At 37.4% G+C, this 21,896-nt stretch overlaps 1 protein-coding gene across 3 annotated transcripts in view; it reads right to left on the reverse strand.

Annotated features, from left to right (window-relative positions):
• The window catches only part of LOC115447547 (calcitonin gene-related peptide type 1 receptor), a 73,227-nt gene that overhangs the window by 50,352 nt on the left and 979 nt on the right, over positions 1-21,896 (reverse strand). The gene's annotated exons all lie outside the window — the stretch shown is intronic.

Genomic DNA, 21,896 nt, shown 5'->3' on the forward strand with positions numbered 1-21,896 from the left:
ATTATGTTAAAATTAGCAGCGGCTCTGGTATGCTCGACCTCCATTGGCAAAGGTGACCAATTTCCACCAAGTGGGCCGCTAGTCCCTGATGTCAGTGATTTTCGGTGCTTAGCAAATGACCTCAGCGTTAGGAAGACACAAGAAAAAAAAATATATTATTAGAATTAAAAACATCGAAATACATGCTGAGTAAATGATTATATAACACTTACTCTTAAAATTTAATAGGTTCGCTCTCAAGCTTTGTTGAATGTGTCAGTCATTAATTTTATAAAATATTGGAGCAACAAATTTCAAGAACAATTTCATAATAGAACTGAATTTATTTGTTAAAATAATAAGGGAAATATTTGAAAATAGAGACTGTGAGATTGGCAGTTAATTGGGACGGAGCTCGACTTGAGGCGACGTGGCGAGACGTGGCATGACATCGTGGCGTGGCGTGGCGAGATGTCACTCGGCTGGCTTCCGAGTCAGCACACTGTCACGCGGATTATAATTAAATTTATACTCGCTCACTTAATTAAAAAGGTCTCACGAGGCCGGAATTTTAACAGACTTGAACGTGTTCAGGAACGACAAATATTTTATAATTACTATATTTTTCCCATAAATTATATTAGATGCAGGGGCACGCGTGCAAGTTCAAGATGGGAGCCTGTCGGTGCAATCTCGCTTTCAAAATAGAAGTTATGAATTGTTTTATAGTTTGCTTCTATAATTATGAAGGGAGATATCCCGAAGAAACTAACAAGTCAACATATTATATAAAGTCTACGAACCCCATAGATGAGATGTGATGAGCACGAAGAGGAGGCCCGTGATGAATCGTGGAAGAATTAAATACTGGATTGATTTTATAATTATCATACTCGAATCTAAGACGCATCGTGAAATTATTCGGCTTGTGTTCAAGATATAAATTATGTTTTGTATTTTAAGTTTGTAACTAGAACTTTTCCTCTGTTTATTTCCTCAGAACCGAATATAAATAAATAATACGGATAGAAATCTAAACAAATTATCTGAACGAATTTATTTTTGAATATTACTCACAGGTCGTGTTGTAGCCAGTTGATACAACTGAGATAATTTTCTTAAATTATTTTTCCTTTACAAGCGCACAGCGACCTACAGAAAGAAACCTCCCTCCGTAGTTACCTACTGCTAAAGGCAATAACTCGTATCCTCACTGCCTACTATTCATTTGATTTTTTTCATCCGAATAATATATTTTTGACGGGAGAATGCATGTCATGGGTGTTTTGCAAACGATTGGATTACATCCGCAGTGCTTACACGTAATGAAAACTAGTTGCTCCAATATATTTTTATATCCATACAGTGTGTAAGCATTGTAGTCAGTATATTTATAAGGAATTACGAGATCTAACACCACAACATTAGTTGCCGAGCGCAGTGCACTCTCATGCATTTATAACACAAATCTATTAATAATATTGCACCTGGTTACGGGTAGTTATGACGTAATCAGACGGCGTCTTGCTTGTTTCGTCGTTTAGTTGTGTTAAAAAATGTCTGTACTATTTGCGTCTGGTATTTTCTCTGTAGACATCTCTAAAGAATGTCTGCAGGAATTCTGAGCGCGGTTGAGCTTCACTTAATTAGCATGTTGTTTTATAATTTGCGAAAAATGTTTTGAGAAGATGAGTGCCGTGGGCGATGAAGGCAGGGCAGGGGGGACGACAGGGGAGTCTTTTTCTTGAAGCTCGGGAATTATTTATCTTATGGATTATGGAGAGGATGAATTCCTGAGTGTTAGATCACCTATAATTATATAATTGTTTTTTTAATGAGATTGTATATAGCTGTTTGCCAATTATTGAAAACCAATCTATCTTTGAAAACAAGGGAACGAGCTTGGTAATCATTTTTGGAAATTAAGTATTTCGTTGCATAATAATCGGTTACTAAAACAACCGTTAATGCAGGGCAAGGGATCGCGACGCGGCGGCTAGCTCGCGGATTAGCTCAAGCCTCACGAGCGCAGCGCGGGGCGGCGCGGGGCGGCGCGGGGCATGGGATTACGGAGCGATGCGCTCACACACGACTTACAAGACACCGGGGATCGCCGCGACTTCGCTTAAAACAACAAACGTAACTTTGTAACGTGTTCTAGTAGACGTCCAGGAAATAATATAGGTCACGTTATAAACACAATACTAGCATGCCGAAGTGTGGAGTTTGTGAGGGAAAGTATTGAGATTTAAAGAGGTATTGGAACGAATTTATTTTTTTAGAAACTTAGAACTTCTAACTGGTCCTAATAGAAGCTGTCCTTACCATTTATTTTTTATTATAATTACTGATTCATTAACTGAATGTAATAGTCTCTTGAAAAAAGCGGCGATAGCCTAGTTGGGTGTGGAATGGACTGCCAAGACGAATGTCTGCAGTTTCAAATCCCAAGAGCACACACCTCTGATTTTTCTAAAATCATGTGTGTATTCTTTGTGAATTTATCGTTCGCTTTAACGGTGAAGGAAAACATCGTGAGGAAACCTGTACATCTGAGAAGTTTTTTATAGGAATTTCGAAGGTGTGTGAAGTCTACCAATCCGCTCTAGGCCAGCGTAGTGGACTAAAGCCTAATCCCTCTCAGTAGTAGAGGAGGCCCGTTCTCAACAGTGGGTAAGTATATAATACAGGGCTGATTTTAATAATATTATTATTATTAAAAGTTCTTGTAAGAAAATAGTGTCATAATTTCCCATTACAAAGAAGGAACGTATTTAGATCAGCGTCGGGAGAGGAAGCGCGTTTAGCGTACATGCGCGAATTCATACGTGACACCGCAAATCGTTCCCACGCGGAGTGGTACGTGTATTCTTTTTTCTTTGTGCAACTAAGTGACAAAACGAGCGCACCGCTGCTGGTAAGTGCTGGGACAGTCCACCTATACGGTAGCAAGACCACTCCAACTTTGTATAATAAAGAATTGTATAGCACTACTGTAACGTGATCTCTAAGGTGAAATGTTACGAAAGGGAACTCAACTCAAGATAATATAGGCACTAATATGCATAAATCCGCAAACCTTTCTAATGATAATTAGATTTTACCGGTAGACAGCGGCTTAGCTGTGTCTCTTGAATTGCAAAGTCCATGTGTGGCGGATGCTGCGTACCATCTGGCGGACCGCTTGCTCCTTTGCCTACAAAGCCAATAAAAAAAAAACTGAACTTACGATAGAGAAGCCGCCAGGTATCCGGTTATATAGACTCTACGCCAAGCTCTGAAGTCTGAACGACATTAGATGTCACGTCTCAATGCCCGGGTTCCAAACTCAGAAACATACGCTATGAAAAACATAATCACACAAACCGCCGAGAAAAAATACACGCAAGTATTTAGATCACGTGTGTTAACAATTTACGTGTTATTTTGCGAAGGAACGAAAATAATATGTGAATAAAAAATATTCGTTCCGCGTGCGGCCGCCGCTTGTTACACATTATTACGAGCGTGTGTCGAGGGCAATTTCATGGCGGGTTGTTTCGTGGGCAAGAACGTTCCCTGTGATTTATAGAGGATTAACCTAGGTATTTCAGCTCTGGTACTAAAATCAAGTGGTCTCAGGTTTGATCCCGATTTAAAAACAGAGTAATATATTTTGAAATCATGGAAAATAAAAAAATACAAGCATAATCGCTTCGTACCATTAGCACATAACTAAAAACTTTGTCCATGCTTGAGATCAAATTAACTCTACCTACTCCTTGTGTGTGAGGATATTATTGTACTAATCGTGAATTCTTGCTACTGTGGCTCAATATGTAATTAAATTGTACCATATGTAGGTACAGTTTGTTAATGACTTTGTAAGTCGCCATGAACTTGTAATTTTATGGCGCCATGAACTATAATTATGTACGCATAGTTTATGATGGTCGTGGTTGTAATCAAATATTAAGCGCGTGAAAGTGGTGAGGCGGTCACGAGTCACGCTCTACCCTGTCTACACCACGAACAGATAGCCCGGACTCGGTCTCCAACTGTATTCATGTTAAAGATTCAGAATATGTAAGCACAATATGTATAATAAATAAATAAATAAATAAATAATAATTCAGTATACAAAATTACAATTTCTCATTTTCGTCTCTAGTTTAAAAAGAAACGAAATTTCAAAACTTATCGAATGAAATTATTCTGATGATAATAAATTGTATTATTATTTTGTAGATTTTTGCGCGAGTATAACGAATTTTCCAATTTGACCCACACTAGGTCAATTGCGTTTTTATATCGTGTCTGTTTTCTTCAACGCGAATTCCAATTTGATACATTAACATTAAACTGGCTTTCTAAACACATTTTATACGAATGTTTAGCGAGTGCTTACCCTCGGCTCGCTCCAGCGCACGTGCTGCAGTGTTTGTTCACCGCCCACGAGCCCGGGATTATTTTATGGGTAAGAAGTACAAGTTTTATAGTCCTCATCAAATATTCAGCACGAATGGTGCACTTAATCTGCCGAAACTCGCTAATTCACTTGCTTTATATTTTGTTTTGCGCATAAAATTATATTGGGTGTTGATCGACGAGGTTTAGTAGAACTCGTGTTTATCCGGAGAGAACCGGCCCGTCCTGCCGCCTGCCGCGATGAACTTCATCATGTGAGACCCACTACCGCATCTTTTATACAACTGATCACAACACGGGATCACTACAAATATAAATAATTCCATCTGAAGGACATATTGTAATAAGTATTGGTCATAAAACCCGAACGAATTTAACTACATCGATGTGTTATGTGTTTGTCTATTCAGGTCAGTGGGTTTTTCTGAAGCAACGTTATATTCCATACGTCCTTAATATAAAATGTTATGTGTAAAAGTGTCTTTAGTGATCTACTTTCTCAATGAATTGACATAATTTTATATATTTTCAGAAACCATTATTTATAAACGTGCTTCCTAGAAAAGGTTGAACGTTCCAAATAGTTTGAAACAACCCACAGCAACATGTAACGTTGGACTATAAATTATGGCACGACCCGACTCGCGACAAAGGCTATTGACTTGCAGTTGTTTATTTCGGTAAGTTGCAGCGCCAGTTAGAACCCGAGAGCACGTACTGTACTATACTATGCTGTACGTAGGTATACTGGGTCTCGTGAAATATGCAAACCCGCGGAGTGTGGCGCGCTGATATCTGCGGCTTACTGCACACATCGGGTTAGAGCCGTGCAATGCAGATATGTGTCCAAGTTTTAATATCTCGAAGATTATGGTCGCATTTGTAGTCTATTGCTACTAACTGGTTAATTTTCTCTAATAACTGTGAATGAGAGCCTATCTATAAATATTTTTCTCTCTCGAGTAGCAGTATGCAAGCATTGTTGTTGATTGAAAGGATATACATCGTAGGCATATTGTTACTAAGTAGGTACCAACTGAATACTGATATAGGGTATTGGGTATTCATCTTAACTGTAAAATTGCTAACCTTTCAACTTTTACAATAATTTTCCTTGAGTTTTCTAGTATGGCAAAGTGTAAATGTTTCATTGACATCATGAGTCTTGACCGCAGTTTTGTGTAACACGAATGTAATTAATCTAGAAATCTTTTTGGTTAGAACGATTAGACATTTCTTTGTGACACCTGCTTCTTATATTTATTTATTTATTTATTTATTTATTTATTTATTTTATAGATTCACTTACATTGACAGTAAACTAAACATGTAAGCTACTTAAGTAATAAACAATAACTTATAATTATTAAAATATAAGACTACAGACAATAACAAATTACAGTATAGAACTGGGAGTGGATTTATGTTCGAAGTAAATGCCGGCCAAGGCTATAAATTCAGATTCGCTATGATGGAATATATCAGCGGTATCCGAGCATATGGCATTTAAATATGTAAGGGCTCTGTAAAGAGGTGAATGATTGTTAGATGGTTGTATGTAAAATAAGGGTGTGAGTCGTTGTCGGAGATATCGTGATTGTGGATTTGGGATGTAGAAAGAGATCTGTGCAATAGTCACTGAATTATTAACGAAACCACGTAACAAACGGTAAAAATATATGATGAGAGAGAGATTACGGCGAACTTCCAGTGATCTATATCCAACCATACCTAAAATGAAGGGTGAGGGATACATATGAGGATAGTATCCATATAATTTTTTATAAAGGTATCGAAGAAAAGCTTTTTGCACTTTTTCGATAATACCTATAAACGACTTTTGGTGTGGATTCCATATATAGGCACTACATTCAAGTGTACTACGGACATAAGCATTATAAAGCACACAAAGGGCACCTCTGGAATTGAAACATTGCGACTGCCTCATTATAAATCCAAGGGATGTCCTGGCCCGCCTACATACGTCAAAGATATGTTGAGTAAACGTGAGGTGTGTATCAAACCAAATGCCTAGGTCGCGATACATTCGCACTCTCTGTATGCAATCATTATTAATGTAATATGTACTGTATACAGGGTTTCTTCGGCGAGAGTATGACATGACCGCACACTTTGGGATATTAAGCTCAAGATTATTATTATTACTCCATAAAATGACTTTGTTTAACTCACTTTGAAGCATATTGCAGTCAGTCTGGGATTTTATTGGTAATGCGAGTTTTAGGTCATCTGCATACATAAGACAAGAGGCGTGTTGCAAAGTTAAGGGTAAATCATTTATAAGTATTAAAAATAGCAGTGGACCAAGGGAGCTGCCCTGCCCAATACCAGAAGTTACAGTGTATGGGATTGAGTAACTGCGTTTGTATTGGACGTATTGAGTTCTATTGGCAAGGTATGAACAAAAAAATCGAAGCAAATCCATTGAGAAACCAGCCACAGCAAGTTTCGACAACAGTGTATCACCATTCACACGGTCAAATGCCTTCCTATAATCCAGATATATGACGTCAACCTGCATGTTATTGTTTAGGTTGGCAGCTAGGATAGTGGTCATATTAAGAAGATTGGTGGAGGTAGATTTCTTGGGAAGAAATCCGTGCTGCTGCTCGTTAAACCAGTAACGTAGTTGATGGTAAATCTGACGGTATAGAATCGCTTCAAACACCTTTGCAAATACGGATAGTACTGCAATTGGTCGGTAATTATGTATATCCGATTTAGAGCCAGCTTTGTGTACAGGCACGACTCTGGATTTTTTCCAAGCTGTAGGGTAAGTATTTGATTCCATAGACAGGTTGTAAATGTGCTGTAATGGTTCTATAAACACATTACAGCAATCTTTAACAATTATTTGAGGGATGGCATCAGGACCTTGAGTAAATTTTGAAGGGAGTTTTTTCAGTGCAAGTCTAATTTCGGATCTTGAGATTTTTTCTATGGAAACTGAATTTAGTGAGTTTTGCTGAAGAGAAGCGGTGCAAGCTGTATTCACATTTAAAAGCGGATTTTGAGGGAGAAAAACACTATTGAAGTATGCTGCAAATGAGTCAGCAACTTCCTGGTCCGATTTGTCAAAAATCGCAGTTTCTGGTGAATTTCTATTACGCTTTACATATGCCCAGAACGATGCCGGATCCCGTTTTATATTGGATTGAATACGGTCTAAATAGCTATGTCTACATTGTTCCGTTTTTTTAATTACCTGTTTTCTATAGTAAGTAAAAAATGCATAGTGAAGTTGGTCATTGTACATTTTATACTGCTTGTGATGCATATTTTTTAATTTATTAAGATAGATGACCTCTGGAGTGAACCATTCCGGGTATGAAGTACTATTATGGGTTCGTTTAATTGGGACTGTCAGATCGGTAATGTGATCAAGAGTGGAATAGAAATAATTTACAGCTATATTTGGGTCAGTAATTAAGTATAAAGGCGCCCAGTTTATATCTTGCAACATGCTGTAGAGAAGAGGGTAATTTGCTTTTCGGTAATTTTTAGTCGGTTTAGTATTAAAATTGCTAGCATGACTGACATTGCAAATATGTGGGTGAGGTATTTTTAATGTGATTTCTAAAGGCTTGTGGTGCGATTCTGAGGACACAAGTCCAAAACCTGTTTCAGTGACTGAAATATCTGCCATATCTGGCGTTGTTATAACTAAATCTAACTTACGGCCAAGAGAATTCAATACTGTATTTTGCTGTGTCAGGTTACATGTGCTTAAAAATAGATCAAAATCCTTTCGAATACTATTATTTACCGAATACAGATTAAAGTCGCCTAAAATAATAATAGGAAGGTTAAATGTGGCGAGCAAATTTTCTATTGAATCGAAAAAATTATAATATGCGTTACTGTTAACATTTGGGGCAAGATATATTACACAACATAAAAATTTTACTCGGGATTTAGTTACTAGAGCACAAATTAGTTCCAGATCATAGTAGGCATGGTCGATGCAACGAAGTGTGAAAGGCGTTCTAGCAGCAAGCAGCACTCCGCCCCCACCACGGCCAACACGGTCCTTTCGTAAAATGGTGAATTCTGGTGGTATGAGCTCGCCATCGTGAATTGAGTCATCAAGACGGGTCTCAGTAAGAGCGATTACGTTCGCAGGTAGAGTGGCGACGATATTTTTAGTAGCGCATAGTCTACTTTTCAGACCCCTGACGTTCTGGTACAGTATTTCTAGTCCCAGTGTCTTGGTGCGGGTTATTTTCACGAAAAATATCGTTATTATTGTTTGCTTGGGTGTGGTTGTGCTTAAATGTTTTCCAATGTTGCAGTGCAGTGTTTTCGGGCCAATTATCGGGTGAAATAAAATATGGAAAGTGCCGCGCGGGTATTCCTACTATAAAGCAGTTATGATTATTGTGTGCCACATCTGGCTTCTTGATTGTATATTGAGCATCAGGTAGCTTCCTTGACATGTAGGAAAGTATGTCCTTCTCTCTCATGGATGGGTGAAAATTCCAGGCGTGTATATATTTGGTAGGTTCTAATACTTTCAGGTCGGTATCCATGGCTCCAGTAGCTCTAATTACGGGACGACGAGAGCGCGAGTGTGACGTAATGTTCTTGTTATAAATAAGCTTACTTTTGTTCGACTGCAACTCTGCTTTATAAGGATCAACAGCAATCACTTTTTCTGGAGATTTAATATCAGGATAAATTGTCTGATTATTGTTTTGCGATCGTAGTTCAGGAAGTGGGTAAGGTTTTAATTGATTTAAACTAGATACTTTTTCCACAGGAGTATGAGAATCCATGCTATTATCCGATACAATATTGCCATTAGCGCAGTTACTAAACTGTTGAATTTTAAGCTCAATATTGTCAATAACATTCTTAGTCATTACAAAATTTTGTTTCGTTCGTAGATCACTTATTTCCAACTCTGCAAGACGTTTGTTTGTGTGTTCAGATAGACTTTTAAATGCATCTTGTTCATCGGTTATGTTTTGGTTCAGACTCGTTAGTTCATCTACATCAGTTCTCAGCATGTTGAATTTAACGTTCAGGTCCTGCACGTTACTTTTTATTGTGTGCATGGCTTCCGACAGTTCAATCGAACGCGTATTCTGTCTTTCGAATTGATCCTGAACGTAATTACGGAAGTCCCTGAGTTCGGCCAATAACAGTTCATTAGAGACATTATTGCTAGGGCTAATTGATTGAATTTGACTAGATATTTGAATTGCAGCGTCCGGTGAAATAGCTGTAGCTGATGTGGTGTACTTTTCACCCTTTTTTTTACATTCGTAGCAGCGCCATGAGGTAGCAACAGTGCCTGTCCGCGGTAAGGCCACACACACACGGTGGTATAGCGCGTTACATTTTCCGCATTTAGCGCCATCTGACGGCGACATGAATTTGCTACAACTTCCGCATCTAACGCCTGGCATAATTGATTATCGAACCAGGGTACGGATCTATTTAGTTCAGTTATAAAATAATAGATGGCGGTGCTATACAAAAATTGGTTGTTGCGGTTAAATGCTATACGCTATGGGAGTATAATCACCATAGGTAGGTACATTTCACTAGGAGGAAAGGGCACACAAGCCTTATTGCAGACACTGAATGAAAAATGTCCCACTAGCGTTTTACACTTATATTTATTAGGTTGAGGGTGGTTTCAAGAGTCTTGTGTATAATAAACACTTGTTTTTTTACTTTTTATAATTTTACACTAATTAGATCACTCCGAAAGCAATAATGTCTATATTGCACTTTAAATCACGATTTGGGAGCAAAAAGATGGCAAGTTAGATAAAGTCTTTTATTTATTACACACCAAGTACACAGAGCGTATTCAAGTTGTTGACGCGCGCGCGACCGCTACTAGTACACACATATTTGTACTAGTAGCGGTAGTATATTTCTATTTTCATAATTTAATTTTGTCCTAATTAGTTTTTTTGACAATTAATAATATTCTGACAACATCTCATATATCATCTCGACGTTGTACTGTATAAAAATACGTTTGTATTTGGATATAACAAAACAAATCGTCCGTAAACGTTACTTGCGAGTGACAATGCGACAACAATTTCGTGCTCGAATTCCGTCGAACATTGCAGAGCGCCGTTCACTGTTATTTGTATTTGAATCGAACTGCAAACATTTAATACTTTACACGCCCCCGTCTCGCAATTTTAAAATAAAATTTTGCTTATTTATGCGAGATATTTCGAGAAACTTCACGTCGTCTTTGAGTGACTAACACAAAACACATACTGGGCAAGTCGCGTATGCCAGAATCTGTATGTAGGCGGGTCCGGATATGATTTGCATTCGAGTACGTAGCAAGCACCTTAACTGGAGAAAAATCCATTATAATGAGCTGAAGGATTGAAACCAGAAGTTGTGTTTCTGAGTCTGTCGGGGTCTTTAAGATATGCTAACATAATTTCATCGACCATCAAGGAACGTAGGGGGTCTCCTATCTCATTATATCTTGCCTACACTGCACTTATTATCAAACCCAGTATCAATAATTTGCCATCCCAGTATAAAAAAGAAACATTATGTATCAGCAATTTATAGATATCTACACTGTTGTTAGGAATTCACCGCTTGTCAGGAGAATCACTTTGCTCATCGTGTACTCGAACAAAAAAGAAACATTCTTCAAGTTCGTAAAGACGCAAGATTCTCTTTTGCATAACTGTATTTACGTAGGTATTCAGAGAGCCTTTTATCACTCGTACAAACTACCAAATGTTTGTGTGAAGTATTCGCTATTGTGCTGGTCGGGAGGGACGACAGCATGAAAAACTGAATTATGTTTATGAAGTAAACAAAACAGGTATTTTTCTTTAAAAACCGTCGCTAACGTTGTATTGTATCGTAAATGTAAAGACAAGCAATCTGTATTGTGGTATAAGTACAGCACGATTGTGCATATAAGAGCAACAATAATGCATAAATTTAACTTATAGAACTCCACTATACTCATCCTAACATATTAGACGACTCACATATTGAATAGTTTGTGATTATAGAGCCTAATTTAGCTGACGTACGGTACGAGCATATGAATCACAGCGTGAATATAAATGTGTTTGAGATAATGCACATGTGCGTCTTGTTGCCACTGTACCCTTTATTAAGCTTTAAGACGGGTCGGGACTATCGAGGGACAATTCACGTTGGTACACGCTATGTTTGGCTTACACTGCACTCACCATCAGATTCATTCACTTCGCTGCGTTAAGATATAAAATAGATTAGCCAAGTAAAACTATATTATGTTGTCTAGTGTTGATGACACACTCGAGTGCACAGAGCAGAGCTGCGGTAAAGGCGATGGCGCAGCGCCAGGTCCGCTACACCACCGGCCGCGCTCACATCGGATCAACGCTAATTAATCACGTGCTCTCCATGCGGGCTGTAACGGACTACATTTTGATTCCCTATAATGAATTTTATCGTCATTACTATGTTAACATGATTTGTTTTAATATTAAAAGTAAAACTCAAAGGACTCGGAGTTTGTTAGCCATAAGCAAGTGTCTGCAACCGAGCTTTCCACTTTCCAACATCAGACGATCGTCTTTTTATTTGAACGTGAAAAACGATTTGTTCTCCAATTAGCTCTATAGGTACATTCATGAAGTTTAATGTTCTTTGCAAACAGTTTAAAATAAATTGCCCTTCCAATAAAATGCAAAGCGAGTTAAATTTTTTAAAGCGCGTTTTTATCAGCAATTGGAAAATAATACCGGAACAAAATAAGAAAGTTCGTTATCAGAACACTATTTCTTTTGCTTTTTTCAATAGCGCGCAGTGAAATTACTAGATTCCACGACTCTATGTTTAGTCCTGTTTTTTTGTGAAGGAATGTTCAAATAAAAATGATTAAGATACGAATGCGGTGCAGTGTTATGGAGTATTTGGTAATGTCAAAAAGGTAATCGAGAATACCAGGCATGCCTGCAACACTTATGGCACGATAATGATAAAGTAGTAATTAGTTAAATGACTGGTTTACAACATTATTGGAATGCGATAAAGCTAATGCTATATAATGTTACTGGCTGCAAACCGCTCAGCAGATCAACAAGTGGGTAATTACACCATGCCGAGTGTCCGCGCCAGTGAGCGCCAGCGGCCGCCAGCAGCGGTTACAGCTCCGGCACGCTACGTCGCTCGTTTACCTGCACCGACCTTACACACGGTAGTGTTGGAGTGTTGGCTATTATTAATATATGAAATGCGATCAAACTGAAATCAAACGAATACTTCTGTGGTAAAGCCACGCCACACCCATTTATATCTTGTGTGGGTTCACTAACTGTGGAGACATTACCACTGTTTCTTTGTATGTGCTAAATGTAAAACAAACAAATAAAGAGGTGTCGCGTACGTATGCGAAGTTATAATCAACGGGTACTAATGTAACCGTCGTTTATAGAAATACAGAACGTCCAAAGAACCGTCAGTATATTGTGAACAATCTATACTATTATATAAAGCTGAAGAGTTTGTTTGTTTGTTTGAACACGCTAATCTCAGGAACTACCGGTCCAAACAGAAAAATTCTTTTTGCGTTGGATAGCCCTTTGTTCGTGGAGTGCTATAGGCTATATATCATCACGCTATACCCAATAGGAGCGGAGCAGTAATGGCTAATCTCAGGAACTACCGGTTTCAACTGAAAAATTCGTTTTGTGTTGCATAGCTCTTTGTTTGTGGAGCGCTATAGGCTATATATCATCACGCTATGACCAATAGGAGCGGAGCAGTAATGGCCAATCTCAGGAACTACCGATTCGAACTGAAAAAATCTTTTTATGTTGAATATTCCTTTGTTTGTGGAGTGCTCAAAGTTATATATCATCACGCTATGACCAATAAGAGCGGAGCAGTAATGGCTAATCTCAGAAACTACCGGTTTCAACTGAAAAAATATTTTTGTGTTGGATAGCCCTTTGTTCCTGGAGCGCTATAGGCTATATATCATCACGCTATGACCAATAGGAGCGGAGCAGTTATGAAATATGTTGCAAAAACGGGGAAAAAATATTAGTTTTGAGAGCTTCCGTTGCGTGCGCTGCGTAAACGGTTAAAGTTATGCAACAATGATATATGACGGGATTGTTCCTTTTAAAAAGTTCTAAAAAATATATTATAAAACAAAGTCCCCCACTACATCTGTCTGCCTGAATGTGTTAAACTCAAAAACTATCCAACGTATTAAGATGAACATAGGCTCCCGGGAAACTACTACTTTTATAACGGGAAACTTTAGCCTGAAAAACTTTATAACGCGGGCGGAGCCGCGGGCAAAAGCTAGTAAAGAATAAGAATGGGACTCCTTGGGGTCGGGGAGGGGTGTATTGACGTCGAGCTCTGCAATAGATAATCTTGTAAGTTTCCTGTGGGATAGCGGTGAGATTCTAGTCAAACCAACCCAATCGTGCAATCGTTATTACTTTGTTCCCACGTCCAAGTGGAGTTCGGTAGATGACGGGGAGAGGGGTGACTCGATACAGTTGACTTATCGATGCCTCTAGTTCAAAGGCTCATGTAAAATGCAAATATTTTAATTCCGGCGCCATTGTGCAGACGGCGGCGTTAATTAACGAGATCTCGAGACGGAGGCTGCTCGCCCTCACAGATGCCGCTCACTTACTCTACCGAGACCAGCTTTAAGCTCCCCAAGCTTAAAGGCACATTATACTAGCAAAACATGCTTGATTAATTCTTTGACAAAATTGGAGAAAGAAAAATACTGGATCATAATAAAATAGCTGACTAGTTTATATCGCAATAGACAATAAATAAATGACACTGTTTTTATATAATTCTTTTTTATTTATAGATTCTTAATAAATTATATTTATTTGTGCATTTTCTGGTACATATATTCATGGAGTACGAAAAAATGCATAGATTGAAAATATATGAAACGAAAGTGTTAAGTATGTTGTGGAAAATTTAAAATGATTCTCTTTGATCACGGTTATGGTAAATGGGAATGACAGAGATATACTCGTAGCACGCATCGAAGCGTCGCGTGACGTTAAGCGGCGCTCAATACATAAACCTAATTTGAGAGGTTTGAAGAACAACGTGAATTAGATAAATGACTATTTTCATGTCCACTGGTAAGCACAGTTCCAAACTAGCATTAGCAGTGATTTCACTGCTTAATAAAGTCTACACTTTTTATGAATAAATATGTGTTGTCCCATCTTCCTTCCACAGCTCTCACCGGCGCGTCTCAAAGATACTGAAAATAGCTGCCTTTCCTGGGATGAAAAGTTTATGTCGTATCTCACGAATGGAGTATTGAAAGATTTACTTTTGAAACAGAATGCTCCAGTTGCACGTCTGAAAGTTCGCGAGCAATAAAATACTACGATCTGAGTTTATACCAATAAACAATATAAATAACTTTTTACTACTGAAATCCGGCAAACGAGCAATCGGCTATCTGTTATGGAATGATTTCAGCTCGTGAGTATTCCGCAAATACTTTAATGATACAATACATGGAAGGCATTGGGATTAGATTTCGGGCTCTATACTACTTGACTGCATTTTATATGACCTGGTGGCATCTCGAGGCCATCAAATCACGTCAAATCTGGATACAATCATGGCATATAATGCTCGCAAACATACCGCTCGGAGCAGACCCAACGCCACGTGTTGAAATATCGCTCGGCAATAATATAAATCAGCCGACGTGTGCGTGTGTTTGTATGTGTGTGTGGACCTGCGAGATTTTTTCCAGTACACGCGGTGCGCTACACTCTAGCACTATTTAAATATTGAATTAGTGATCACATCAGCTTCGATATTAGCTAAGAGAACTATAAACATGCGTCCACCTCTCATACCCATGAGCTATTTATCAATAAGATATATATATAATAAGATACGTCACGATTCAAACTACCACATGCTATAAACCATTTTTATACATTTTAATATCGGGACGGGTAAACCAAGCTGCCCACCTGATGGTAAGCGTCATTACTTATAGCTAACATACGACAACACAAACGGTAACGCCACATGACACGCGCTTGTCTCGACACCTTGAGATGTGAGATGTTGAAAAAAAAAGTATTTCAATAGTGTATTGCATATCTCAAAACATCTACTTTACGTTTCTAATCCATGTTAAAAGAGCTATATTTGTTTTAATATAATCTTTGTTGATTTTTTTTACACAACGCCAAAACACTATGAATCAGGGATACCTTACAGCATATCAGTCTGGGTGTTATATTTCCTGTGGATTCACGTGTCGAATATTATCGACATGCTATTATATGAATCAACAGGATATGTTAAAATATCTAGACGTATCAATATGCCGTTTTTGAATTACTACAAACCTTCGGGAACATTAACATCTGCGTTAGATAGTAAAATAGTAAAAACGTGTAGTGTCTGACGCCAATCTTTACGAGCGGCTTGAAGATGTCGGCTCAATTACTGTCTCTACCACTCTCACGTTAGTCTTTAAATTCTCATGTGATGTCGCTGATGGTTCTAGTCGACATAAGAGCACATCAGTAATGTAATGCTCAGTGATAGCACCAACGTTGAACACCAACATGAACTAGTGCAATCTTAATATAAAATTAAAGCTGAATTCTACAAGCATATATTATGTGAATTTATTCTCAATTTATAAATTCATGAAAAGAAATCAGGCTAAGTAATAATTTCACGAAAAATTTTCGGCAGGTAGCTTTACCAACATACGCCTTTACAAACTCCAGTGGATTGTCGAACTCACGTGTGGACAACATTGGACCATTGTTATCCTTTGTTAATGTCGGGCTTTATTCGCAATATTCGTAAGTCGATCGAGCGAAATAGGTAATTCGTAGAAATTTGATTGATGCGATTGTGCTTTCCGATATTCAGCTAGAATATGTGAAAAAGAAGAACGGCTTATACAATGTTTCTTAAACACGCCAAAAAATATTTCGACAACCTTACCTATTTTAAAATTATTTTAGTAAACTAACTGTACTTATACATGAATAGAGTTTGTAACATCCAACAGAGCGAGATATAATACCTCTCTTATGTTGTAACTGCTAGGTATGACGGACTACAACAAACGGACCCCCGACTCCTGCAATACCATTAGAACGATTTTCACATCTCATTTATGCACATTATATTAGTTGTGTCGGGTTTCCTTCCATTCGCCACTACTATAATTTTTATCCCTGAAATTCAGATTTATACAAATCGCCGCGGTAGAAGAATAATAATTAAGATTTTTTATAAATAGTTTTTGATTCTTGTCGGTAGTTCGATACTGTCCAACATGTTGGTAGTGGTATAGTAATAGTGGTATGCAAATACTATAAAAGCGATGCAGCCTGCTATAGGGAGTTAGTCTTCGATAAATCAAGTGTCGAGCATATTGTTACCTGTGTACTGTGATTAAATATAACTTTCAAACCAAGAATGAGTGTGATTTATCAGTATAACTGTGTGATGAGTTAACACTTGCTACATTTGTCTCGCGAACTAGCGTCATTATTATAAAAATCATAATGCATTTCAGCTTTAAGATTATTCCTTTTGAAAATATTTAAAGTTATTGGAAATACGAGTCTCGGGTATTCATGAAGCCAGCCACATGCCCTGCATAAAAGCCGAGGTTATCGCGCTGCGATTCGCATGCGACTTCACTACTAGGCAGGGACTGTATCACGCCTGAGGCCCGAGGGGGTGGCTGAATCTAATGCATTCAGTTCGTCGAGTTTATTAGTCCCTTAATATAAAAAGAGAGACGAAGGTCACAATTTTACAGTTTCAGAACACTCACATATTTTAATTAGTGTTGCCCAAATGCAAGAACAAGACGAGACTTAGCCAGTCTTGGTCTTGGTCTTGCGCCAATACACCTGATCTTGGTCTTGGTCTTGGTCTTGCGCTCCCAGTCTTGGTCTTGGTCTTGGTCTTGCAGCAAGAGTCTTGCAAGTCTTGCAATTACCTATTAGTCTATTACTATTTATTAAAGTTTACTTTAAATCTTAGAAAAACGTATTAGAATTGGAACATTGTGAGCTTGAATTAACATAGCCATAGTAAAGATCAAGCAGATTAATAAATAACTGAAGATTTGATAAGAAATTCGAAAAATCAACTGACCTATATGTCGTTTTCCATGGAAGTAACTGTTTCTTAATAAACATTTATGATTTATAAGCTTACATTTGCTAAAACATGTAAAAAACAAATTAATTACAATAACTTGACTGTATTTTAAAGAACAATACTTATCTGTCTAGAAAGAGATTGAACCTTCAACTTATAAGAAATTTAATAAAAGAGTTTTACGATTTATCATTGTATCCCAAAGTAAAAATGAAAAATTATTATTAATATTTCCCAATTGGGACCCGAGTGGGGCCAAAGTGGGAAATCCCAAAGTAAAAATGAAAAATTATTGTTAACATTTCCTAATTGGGGCTTGAGTGGGATTTAAGTGGGAAATCCCAACGTTGAAATAGTAAATTATTGCTAATAGTTCCGCTTGAATAAATCTAACTAAGATAAACGAAAAAACAGAAACAAATATTAAACATTTAACCGCAATATTAGTAATATCATCTAGTTGATTCGATGTACATCAAATAAAGCGACGAATGTAATATTCCCGCTTGGACCAGTGGTAACGTGAACGACTGATGATCAAGAGGACCCGAGTTCGAGCCCAACTGACGACAAGGATGCATTCAACCAATAGTTCACTTTCTAATCGAAATATAAAGTTATAGTACCATCAGAGTCCGTAATTCAAAATTATTTTTGATTTTTTGAAATTTTAGATTTTTTATAAATTTAGATTCCCAATTGGGCCCCATTTGGGATTTCCCAATGGGGGCCCATTTGGGATTTCCTAATGGGGGCCCAAGAGGGCTTTGCGTGACATCCCAAAGTGGGCCCCAAGAGGGAAGCCCAAGAGGGGCCCCATTGGTCGCACTTTTAAATTTCTAGTCGGGCTATCCTTACCATTTTATCCCAATCATAATACTACTTGCGTGATCAGTATAATGTATTCATTTTCATTCTAAGCACTCTGAAACTTATTTATTCTTTGGAACACCTGTAGGTACTCTTAAAATTCGAAATTATTTTGCATGAGTATACCTACGCCCTATGGCGGCAATCAAATAGTGTCAAATGTTATGATTTCGGCGTGGCGGCAACGATTGTTTTAGATTTCAAAAGAAGCCGCCGGCGCGTGTATCATAACCATGTACTTCTGAAAAGCGGCAAATTTCTTTGAGAAGTAAGTACAAAACCTTTGATGCCGCATTATCAAAGTGCCGATGGTTAAAACATAGCTATGCATGCACTCAGTTTGATTTTAATAGATATTTTTTATTCGCTATGTTTATGGTATTAGTCGTAATGCGCATAGGTCCAGTTTTTCATATTCTTTGATACAGTTTTTTGCGTCTCATAGAATTCCTAAGCGTACCTACCTATACACCGAACTGTTACACCTAACTACTCAGTGAAATAGCGCTAAGTCCTAGCTGCAAGACGCAAGAGTCTTGCAGGCTATGTCTTGTTCTTGCTCAAGTCTTGCACGGTCAGTCTTGGTCTTGGTCTTGCTAAAAATACGCGGTCTTGTTCTTGGTCTTGGTCTTGCAAAAACGCAAGAACAAGACCAAGACTGCAAGACCAAGACTGAATTTGGGCAACACTAATTTTAATCCAATCCAGGAGCTCAGGTTTGAGTCTGAGCAAGGTATCCCTACCATCAAGAAAAGGTAATAATTTATAGTTTTTTGAGTCCATACTATTATTAGTCTCGTTTCACCAGCGCTTATCTCAATATTTGGGGTCGACGCAATTTTTTTAAGCATGTTGAAGAAACGTTTTTTTTATGATCAGTCGTGAGGCTGACATCAACCTCCAATGATTCTATATATTATGTACATAAATTATTAAAATATGAACTCTATTATGTTGTCCGTGGTCGGGTAAGATGCAATAGTATCCGACACCGCACCGGCTCGTGGCCTATTTCACGCTCCACTGGAAATTATAGCTTGTGCTAATCTCGTAGTAAACATGTTTTCTTTATACAACAGAGAGCAAGATATCTGATCGGCAGTAATATTATCCTTAAATAGTAACATCTGTTTGATGCATTACTACAACTGTGCCATTCCTAAAATAGATGTGTTATTGTTAATACAGTTATTACAGTAGCACCATAATCTTACAAAAATGTGAAGTCTTCGTCTACTTCTTGATCATGAAAAAGGACGTAACGATAAATACGATACACAAGGTGCACACTAATTCAGTATACCATACTAGCGCTGGTCGCAGCGGCGATAGCACCGTCGTAAGCCATTTCACGCTTCGCAGAATATCTCAGCGTGCATTAATCTCACGGTTACATTTACTCCACGTTTAAACGTTTTCAAAGCGTTTAAATACAGAAGTGATGGAAATATCCACTTTACAAATAAACCCTAATGTTACGTACATTGTATTACAAAATGAGATACGTGTTCTGTGTATAGTATTAACCACAAAAGAGTTTCCCCCAGAACATTCAAATCCAAAATAAATAAGTGAAAATCAGTTTACCGTTGTGTAGTCGTATTAATTTGTAGCCTTTCAGTACATTGTCGCATCATTTCTCACTGCCCTATAGAGACTACCACTCACACAACATCACGCATTTATCTCTTTTCGCCAAGTGTGTTTCGTCCCATTATGTGATGGGGTGCGAGCCTATTGCTATATCGGGCATACATTTTAGACTCTAGGCTGATACTTAGCAGAAAAACCCAAATATCACTTTTCCCGATCTGGAATTCCAACCCAGGACCTCAGAGTGCTGCCGTACCGCGCAAGCAGTACAACTATGCCACCGAGGCTGAAATTGATAAATATGCTAAGTCCATTTACATCGGTCAGTTACAGCCGAGTCTATGGAAGATTATTGTCATTGTTTTTTAATATTTAACTGAATGGTGTGAAATTAATGTATTAACTTGATTATCACGAAATTATGTATGTCTAAAAAGAAGCTATAAAAACTCAGTTTGTGACTCGGTATGACACTGTGCTTGTCACATTGAGAAGTTAGTCTTGTAAGTCATACATTAATCATTGGCTGATACCAAATGAATAAACTGACTTTGATCTAGATTTTGTAGGTCTAGGACAATTATAATACTATTATATTATATCTTATAAAATAAAAAGTTTAATTGTTATGATTTTTTTATTAAAATCAAAACTTTAAAGCACTCTACTAAAAAAATTACTGATAGATATCATTGCCTTTCTAGAATCGAAATATACGAGTATATAACAACTTCAAAGTTAATACTGACAGAATCGACAAAATTAATTCTAAAGAACACGATTTGTAATTAAAGCTTGTAATTCCGACCAATTCCTTGTTAACAACTGCCAAACTCAAATGTTTGGTCCAACAACTCCTTTCTGACTTCCCATTGCCATTAAATTGAATATTCATTATTAATTGCTGGCACTTTACTAAATAACATCGGTAATGTACTATGACAAACTGCGTGGTTTCCTTCCAATATGGGAACATGGAATCACTAATGTTATGTATGAGTAAACACAATAATACATCAGATCCTGTAGTATCACTTTCCGTAGAATCTAAAAAAAACACTTAATAAAAAAAATAATATTCCACTACACATTTGCCTACCCCTGAAAAGAAGAAAAAGTGCGATGTTATGGATATATCTATGTAAAAAATGGATCCAACTTAACAAAACACACAATTGAAAAAGTAGCAATTTCGATTACCGATTTTGAAAAAAAGCTTAGGACCAATCTAGATGTACAATATCCATTCAAATAAATTAAGAATTTTATAAATCACTTATTAAAAGACTGATTTACAGGGTAACAAATATGAAAAATACACGTCGAACGAATATCGAAGTTGATTTTTTTAAAGTTTGTTGAAAACAGAACACATTTATTTTGTGACTATAATTAGGACTTTAAATTCGTGTTCTATTTAATGGAGTCATCATAGTGAAAGGCTCTTAGTTGGAATTAGCCATTGGTTGAGAATATACGATTGCGTCGGGAACTGAGACAACTTACACACAAATTGGGGTTTAAGTGTGACCGGAGCTCTACTGATAATTTAAATACGAAACTTTGTATAGTGTTAGGATGTTTGTTGAAGTAAACACACGAACCACTGAATGGATTTCAATGAAATTGGTCGCGCGGAGCCAGACCGTGTCCTGAATTAACATATTTATAATTAAATTTAAATTCCAGAAAACTAACTTCGAGTCTAAGTTCAAGCAAAACAAATTAGAATTATAAATATTCCTTGCCATTGATTCCGTAATATTTTAAAATATCACTACGAAAATGTCTATGTAGAAAAAACCGCAGTTAACAGTTTATGATAGCTATTTTTATATAGGCCTCGGTTAAGGAACACTTTTCTAAATTAG

Source organism: Manduca sexta, chromosome 14 (assembly GCF_014839805.1).
Source record: "Manduca sexta isolate Smith_Timp_Sample1 chromosome 14, JHU_Msex_v1.0, whole genome shotgun sequence".
Classification (NCBI taxonomy): domain Eukaryota; kingdom Metazoa; phylum Arthropoda; class Insecta; order Lepidoptera; family Sphingidae; genus Manduca; species Manduca sexta.